The sequence below is a fragment of the Caretta caretta genome, chromosome 1 (assembly GCF_965140235.1).
Source record: "Caretta caretta isolate rCarCar2 chromosome 1, rCarCar1.hap1, whole genome shotgun sequence".
In the NCBI taxonomy this organism is placed as follows: Eukaryota; Metazoa; Chordata; order Testudines; family Cheloniidae; genus Caretta; species Caretta caretta.
In genome coordinates, this window is record NC_134206.1 from 96711180 (window position 1) to 96718373 (window position 7194).

At 41.7% G+C, this 7194-nt stretch overlaps 1 protein-coding gene across 1 annotated transcript in view; it reads right to left on the reverse strand.

Moving 5' to 3' along the window:
- The window catches only part of TGDS (TDP-glucose 4,6-dehydratase), a 1159807-nt gene that overhangs the window by 910033 nt on the left and 242580 nt on the right, over positions 1-7194 (reverse strand). The window lies entirely within an intron of this gene.

Here is a 7194-nt window from a genome sequence, read left to right on the forward strand (position 1 = left end):
TTCTTATAGTCCTTTTTGCCGTTGAAGTCTATGGATTTTTCTGTGTCAGTCTGTGACTGGTTACTCCTTAATTGGTATTATCTTTTGATGGCCCAAAATGCCTCCTAGAGGGTCATCCTGTCTGGTTTTGATTTAATCAATTATCTTGTGTTTTAAGGATGCCAGCCTTCACCACAGGGTCTCAGTCTGCCACTCCTCAACCGTGGATGTGCATTGATGGTTCTCTGGTATCTTTAAGTCTCTTCAGTTTCTTCACTCCTCCTCCCTTGGCCATCTGGCTTCAAAAATGGCCTTCACGCCTTATCTTTCCCTGATGCATACATTCTTCATTCACACAAACAGTTCTTTGCAGAGACCTTCAAAAGGTAACAAATAGCAGTGTTTTATGTTGAACAAGAAAGGCATCATAAATTAGACCTTACTAAATCTTGTAACTGTCCTTTCCCACACTGGGGCGTGGGCCTCTGAAATTCCTCTAATCTAATTAACATAGACACGACAAAATCCTGTCTGTTACTTACAAGGCATAAAAAGAAAATGGCTAATACTAGTATTCACTATCCTATTCATTTATTCTAATACCTTAATTCTTATTTTAAAACATACACTGTATATAGCCAAAACATAACCAATTATATAGCACAGTACCCATGGTACAACACTAGTCACACTCTATCCTACGCAAAACATACCCCCTACGCTAGAGGACTGTTGCAGAATGTAGCAGGCTGTAACACAGGGCAGGCTCTGTCCTCCAATCTGTATGTGATACATGTTGCTTCATATAAGAAATAGTTATTAAGAAAGAAATAACTATTTCTTATATGAAGCAACATGTATCACATACATGTTATTATTCAATAACAATACATGTTATTATTACCTATCATGTTATTATTCAGACAGGTACTGACTTCTGTTAAAAAAAATTATAAACCTGGTTTTCTACAGATCTGATGGGAGCTGCGGTCAGACCAAACAAATGCATTTCCGAACACAGGATGGTTTTTCTGTGGGAACTTGCCTGGCCCACCCAGCTCCAGCTGGAGGACTGGAGGTGCAGTGGTGAGCAGCAGCAGTAGCTATATTGTTCTCCCTTATCCACGGCATACTTGCTGGTGGTGTGCAGAGGTCTTGCAGATCAGATGGTTCCAGCTCTCCTAGTTCCCAGTTGTTCCAGTACTGCATTAAAGGCAGCTAAAAAGGCTTTAATCTTTTCCCCGTCTGACTTTTCCATGTGAATAGTTGCTGTACCTCCCACAGCAATATGACACAGTCCTGTGCGAGAGGGAACTAGTCTGTGTGCTTGAGAATTGCAGGGGCAGTCTCTGTAAGCTGTGGGCCCCCAGATGACAAGTTTGCAAATCCCAGTTCTAAAAGACATTGGCAGGGAAAAGAAGGATGCTCTGGGAAACTCAAAGGAAAGGATAAGTTAATTGTTTGTTTCCTTGGTTTTTATTTATTCTACTTGTGCATTACCGCTGTTGAGAGCATTGGACAAACAAGAAGTCTTTGCACAGCCTATTGAATTAGATGTATGTGCACACAACATACAGTCATGAAACTAACAAAAATATCTACAGGTTTCAGAGTAGCAGCCGTGTTAGTCTGTATTCGCAAAAAGAAAAGGAGTACTTGTGGCACCTTAGAGACTAACCAATTTATTTGAGCATAAGCTTTCATGAGCTACAGCTCGCTTCATCAGATTAATACCGCCACTCAAGCCCATTGTTTTCACCATTCTCCTTCTCTGATTGTGTGCTGTCCAGTAAAGGTTTGCTGGTTCCCTGGGAATTCCCGTTGGCACGGCTGCATGTTGGTAATAGTATTCACAGGAGGAACTGTTCGCAAGATTGAGCTCTGTCGCCCTGATTCTGCAATGAGTTCCATGTAGGCCCAGCAGCCTACCTGTGTGAAGCTCATTGCAAGGCCTTAGCTCTTCAGGGCAGGGCTGTTGCCTTTCTGTCTTTCTGAAAAGTGCCAGCGTGCTGTTGTCACTTAGTAAAATAAATGGATAATAAGAGCATGGCCTCTTTTTTCACAGTAAGGAAGGATATTTTTCAGCCTGGCATAACTCAAAAATAGTTACATGGATTTTAATCACATTTTTCCATTTAAACAATCGCCTGTCAACTGAGAAGAATGGCCAGTGTTTGTGTGTCTCTCTCTCCCCTTCCTCATTTGGTTCCATCACTGTAGTGGCTGGAAAACCTCTGCCCCAAAGAAAATTCAGCAGAAGTTAACGAAAGCAGGTGGTTGAGAATTGTTTTGCAACTTCTCCAGTCAGTGTCATAATGAAAGTTCTGAAGTGGAGTTGCTCCATGGCTGCTGCTGCTTTCCCAGGAGGTCCCAACAGAACCCTGACCATTCCTACCCAACTAGTGGGGCGGGGTTTAATTTACCAGGCAGGTTCTCACAAATTCTTTCAAGAGCTTCCATTTTCATTATCAACTTTCCTACAGAAGGATTTAGCCACTTGGAGCTGCAAGGTAATTATGCCATCATTAACTAAAAAAGCTTATAGCTATTTGCCAATATTTGCAGCTTGTGGCATAAAACGTTCTTCTCTCTTTTTACAGGTTGATCTGGCCATCAAGCTAACCCCTCTCAACCATGCATGAAAATCAAAATAGTTACAGACTCACTGCATCACTTTCTTATTTGCATATGAATAATGCTTTGTTCCTGAAAGAGCTTCTTGTAAATTTTGTCTGTTCAAATTTTTGAATCCAATACAGCCCTGTTCCTGAGCCAAATGCAATGTTATTCCTTACAACAGTCGTTCTCAACTGGGGGTACGCCAAGGTCTTCCAGGTGGTACATCAACTCATCTAAATAGCTGCCTACTTTTACAACACTCATGCTTTTGATGTAGCCTGAGATCAGTACAAACTAAAAATTCATACAGGCAATGACTTGTTTATACAGCTCTATACACTGAAATGTAAATACAATATTTATATTCCGATTGATTTATTTGATAATTATATGGTAAAAATGAGGAAGTAAGCAATTTTTCAGTAATAGTGTGCTATGACGCTTGTATTTTTGTGTCTGCTTTTGTATTTTTATGTCTGATTTTAAGTGAGGTGTAATTTGGGGATACACAAGACAAATCAAATGCCTGAAAGGGCTACGGTAGTCTGAAAAGGTTGAGAGCTACTGCCTTACAATCCTTCCTCAGCTGCTATACTGGAAAATTACTTTAAAGAAAAATGAGGCAGAGAACTTAATGTCTCCAGGTGGTTTTCAAGTAAGCCACAAGAGGGCATGTAGTGATTTTATGTACAGCAGATTATGCCACGCTTTCACTATTAGTATGAGTAACTGCGACAATAAGGACAGCTTTAAAGCTGTAGCTATGATGCCAAGGACATAGGCAAAGAGGGACTGAAATTAGATTGCTTGGCATAAGGGGTTTTTTTATTACATAATGGGCAGAACTTAAGTCTTATGCATTAATTGCACTCCTGAGAGACTAGAGGCCAGATCACAAAAAACACCATCACAGTGGGTTCTCTCAGCAGACAGACAAGGACTGAATGAGCACAGACATTTACTGGATTTACTCCCTCGCCCTTAGTGAAGGTCTCGTCTAAAAAAATTTCTCAAGTGTGGCACATTTTTAGCCCTTTTCCTGACTGCATCTAGCCCATTCCTATCACTGCCCTTCAGTCCAGCCGCAGGCTGCTAGGAAGAAAAGCAGAATGGGAATGAATGCTTGTGGAATTTTTTTCAGCTTGTGCCATTAGAAAGTACACCAGGCTAGCACAGTGGAAAGGCACTATCTTGTAAGCTGAATGGCCTGCGTCCAGGAGGGAAAATGGCATTTTAATTTGAAAGTAGCTCCCCATCTCACCACCACCATGAGATTGTGGCTCACACACCTTGGACTCCATCTCGCACAGGTGGCAGGAGGTAGCACATTCCATCATGGGACAGCATTCTCAGCATTCTGCCAGTTGACAACTCACAGGGGCCTGTGGGAGTAAAAAGGCTGCTGGTGGGAAACAAGGGTGGTGCTATAAAGCGACTGCCACCTCCCATGGCCGAAGAGCCTGTGGGGAGCAAGTTCACAGCTCAAGAACTGGGTGGCCTTAGCTGAGAATTGAAAGTGGCCAGGGAGCACCCTGATTCAGTGCTTTCCCTCTAGCAGTCTCCTACGAAGTCAGGGCTTCTGTGAAATACGCAGCAGCAATTAAAGTCGCTCCCCATACAGTAGAAAACCCCCAAAATGGGTGATGGTATCAACCTCCCCAATTTGGGCTTAACTCACACTAAGAATAGGAATAATTTGGCTGAGAGGCTAGGGTATATCGATCACTGCCAGATCGGGGCATATATGTACATAAAGCACATTGACCATCCCATCGGCACTTAGGCCATGCCCCAGAATGACCATCCACAGTTCCTGTCATAGGGCAGATAGTCTCTTCACCATGTTTCAGAGGCGCCAGACTAGGAGTAGCCAGATTCCAACCTTAATTCCTGATGGTAAGTTTTATGCACAGCACCAGCCAGAATTCAGCCCCAGTGGTTGGACAGCAAGGAAGAAAGAGAAGAAAGTGCTCCATCCAAAGAAATCCTTTCACAGGAGTGGAAGAAATGTTGCCCTTAATGTTCTCCACTCCTGGGTATTTAGTTTCCACTAAGGTAGGTCAATTGGTTGCTGGAGTTTTATGTTCAGTACTTTTTTTGAGTCCACAGCAGCTAGAATATGTTACTCACCGACCTGTGCTGGTGCTGATGATTGTGTACGTTGTAGCATCAACACTTAAACCTCATTCAGCACACCAGGAATTTAAAACAAATCAGCAAGAGGTCCTTACAGAGCAATGGAATCTAAATCTAACCTATGAAAGTACAACTGAATGGTTCACAAATTTAGTTTGGCTCAACTCTCATTCCAACATTGGTTTCTCTTTGCTCTGTTTGTGAGGACAGTTGTACGTCACGTTAAATGATGACGAGATAGGTAATAAACAATCTACCAACAACTTTGTGTTTTTTACTACAGACTCTCCAGCACATTAGAACTTTCAGTGAAAGTTGGAATGCTATAGATATTGATTAAGGAAAATTTAATAGTAAGTCAGAGCACAAAGAGCTATTGGAGAGCCAAAAAAAACCCACATTTACAATGCGTCGTGTGACTGAATGATGTATGTTGAGTTAGGATATTTTACTTATGTAATCAAAGATGACATACTTTAAAATATGACTCATTGCATGTAACAACATATATTTAATGTATCATATACAACATTCCTGCATCCTCAAAGTCAGTATTTTAGGAACAAGTTTTGCATTTAGCAGAAATTACAATAGGGCCATGTGTATGCAAAGAACGCTAAGTATATAACAAGATTTGCACATATCTTCCATGATCAGTGTGCTTTACAGTTAGATTTATACTACCACTTTCAAAATGCTAAGTCCTTTAATATGCTATATGTTTATTCAGATAGTTAAAACAGGGCTTAATTTTTCTAGAAATCAACACAGTAAATTGTACCATAAAAGATACCATTGGTAAAGCATAGCAGTGAGTAGTTCCAACAATATAACATACTATCCACTGAAGCCTACAAGATCCATCCAGGACTTAATAAATGATGGGAACACAGGCGATCTCAAGAACATATGGCAAAACCCTGATACAAATGCAATACTAAGCCAAGTTATTTATGTACTATTGAGGAAAGCAAGAGGGAAGTATGGGAATATCAAATCCTGTTTTAATCCTCCTCCCATACCCAGAGGCTTGGAAAACTAAAGAGCATTTCAATCTTTCCAGGTGAGATGCTTAATTTCTATATCCCATGCTTTGAAAAATGTTTTAGGACTAGTTTGTTTACAGCAAATAGTTTTTTCAACACTCAGAGTAACATTTTTTCAAGTCATTAATGTAGGAGAATCTGTATAGGTTGAAATGAAAAGAGCCTACAAAGTTTAGAGGGAAATTTGAAATACCCGACTCCTTCTCTAGCTGACATTGTCCAATAGAGGAAGCCTATCAGAGAACTTACTAGAGCTAAATTCTTTCTGGTCTGAGAATTTAGCTGTTGAGGCTGTAAAATAATGTGCTATTCCATAATGTGAATGAATTTATAAAGTGCCAGTGACATGTGCCAATATTACACAGGTAGGGAAGAGCAGCAGCTGGAGTAAGAGGTAGCTAGAGCAAAAGACTGAAATTTTTTTTTTGCTCTCTAGTGATGCCCGTAGAGAGGACCTATGCCTGCCAGTGGGGGTTGGGGGTGGGGCAGGGGTGCAGAGTGAGGGCAGCCAGCTTCAGCAGTGTAACTGAGCATGTTCAGTCCATGTGAGCATTAGGGTTGCCAGGTGTCTGGTTTTCGACTGGAACACCCGGTCAAAAAGGGACCCTGGTGGCTCCAGTCAGCACTGCTGACCAGGCCGTTAAAAGTCCAGTTGACGGTGCAGCAGGGCTAAGGCAGGCTCCCTACCTGGCTCCACTCAGCTCCTCAGAAGCGATGTCATGTCCCTCGGTTCCTAGGCAGAGGCACAGCACTCCCCCCACCCCCCATGTGTCGCCTCTGTCTGCTGGGATTGGCTTTAAAGGTTTGGTGAGGCCATTTGGGAAGGACCAGGTGGGGTCCTTACATATCTATGCTCTAATTTCTGCCCTTCATACACAAACACACATTCACCCCTGCTTCTCTGGTACTCATAACACTGCCATCTCCTGACAATTTCCTGCAATCCCTCACCACTTCAGCTGTGTCTGACCCCCCACTCACCTCTTTCCTCTCAGCATAATCTGAGAAGTTTCCATGTGCAGAAGGGCAGGTATAGGATTCAGTCTCTGCCACAGGCCCCTGGTACTGAAATCGCACAGGAGTGTCTGTTTAGTTAGAAATGAATTCCTGCTCATTACTTACTTGGACATGGGAAATTTGAATTAGGGAGTTTCCTGGTGTTTATTTTAGTTCTTATGCAATTTAAGTTAAGGGCTGATTCTGTGGCTTAAACTGTCCCCACATATTCCTTACAGTATTCCATCTAGCCCCAGAAGAGCATTTGCAGAATCGTACATGGAATATTTGAGTCCTTTTTTTAAAGAAACATCACTTATTTGCAATATTGTTTTATGTTTATATACTCTACTATCCAAAGATATATAGTCCATGAAATTCTGCTTGTCACAGTATTGTTAGTTTAGAAACACATTTA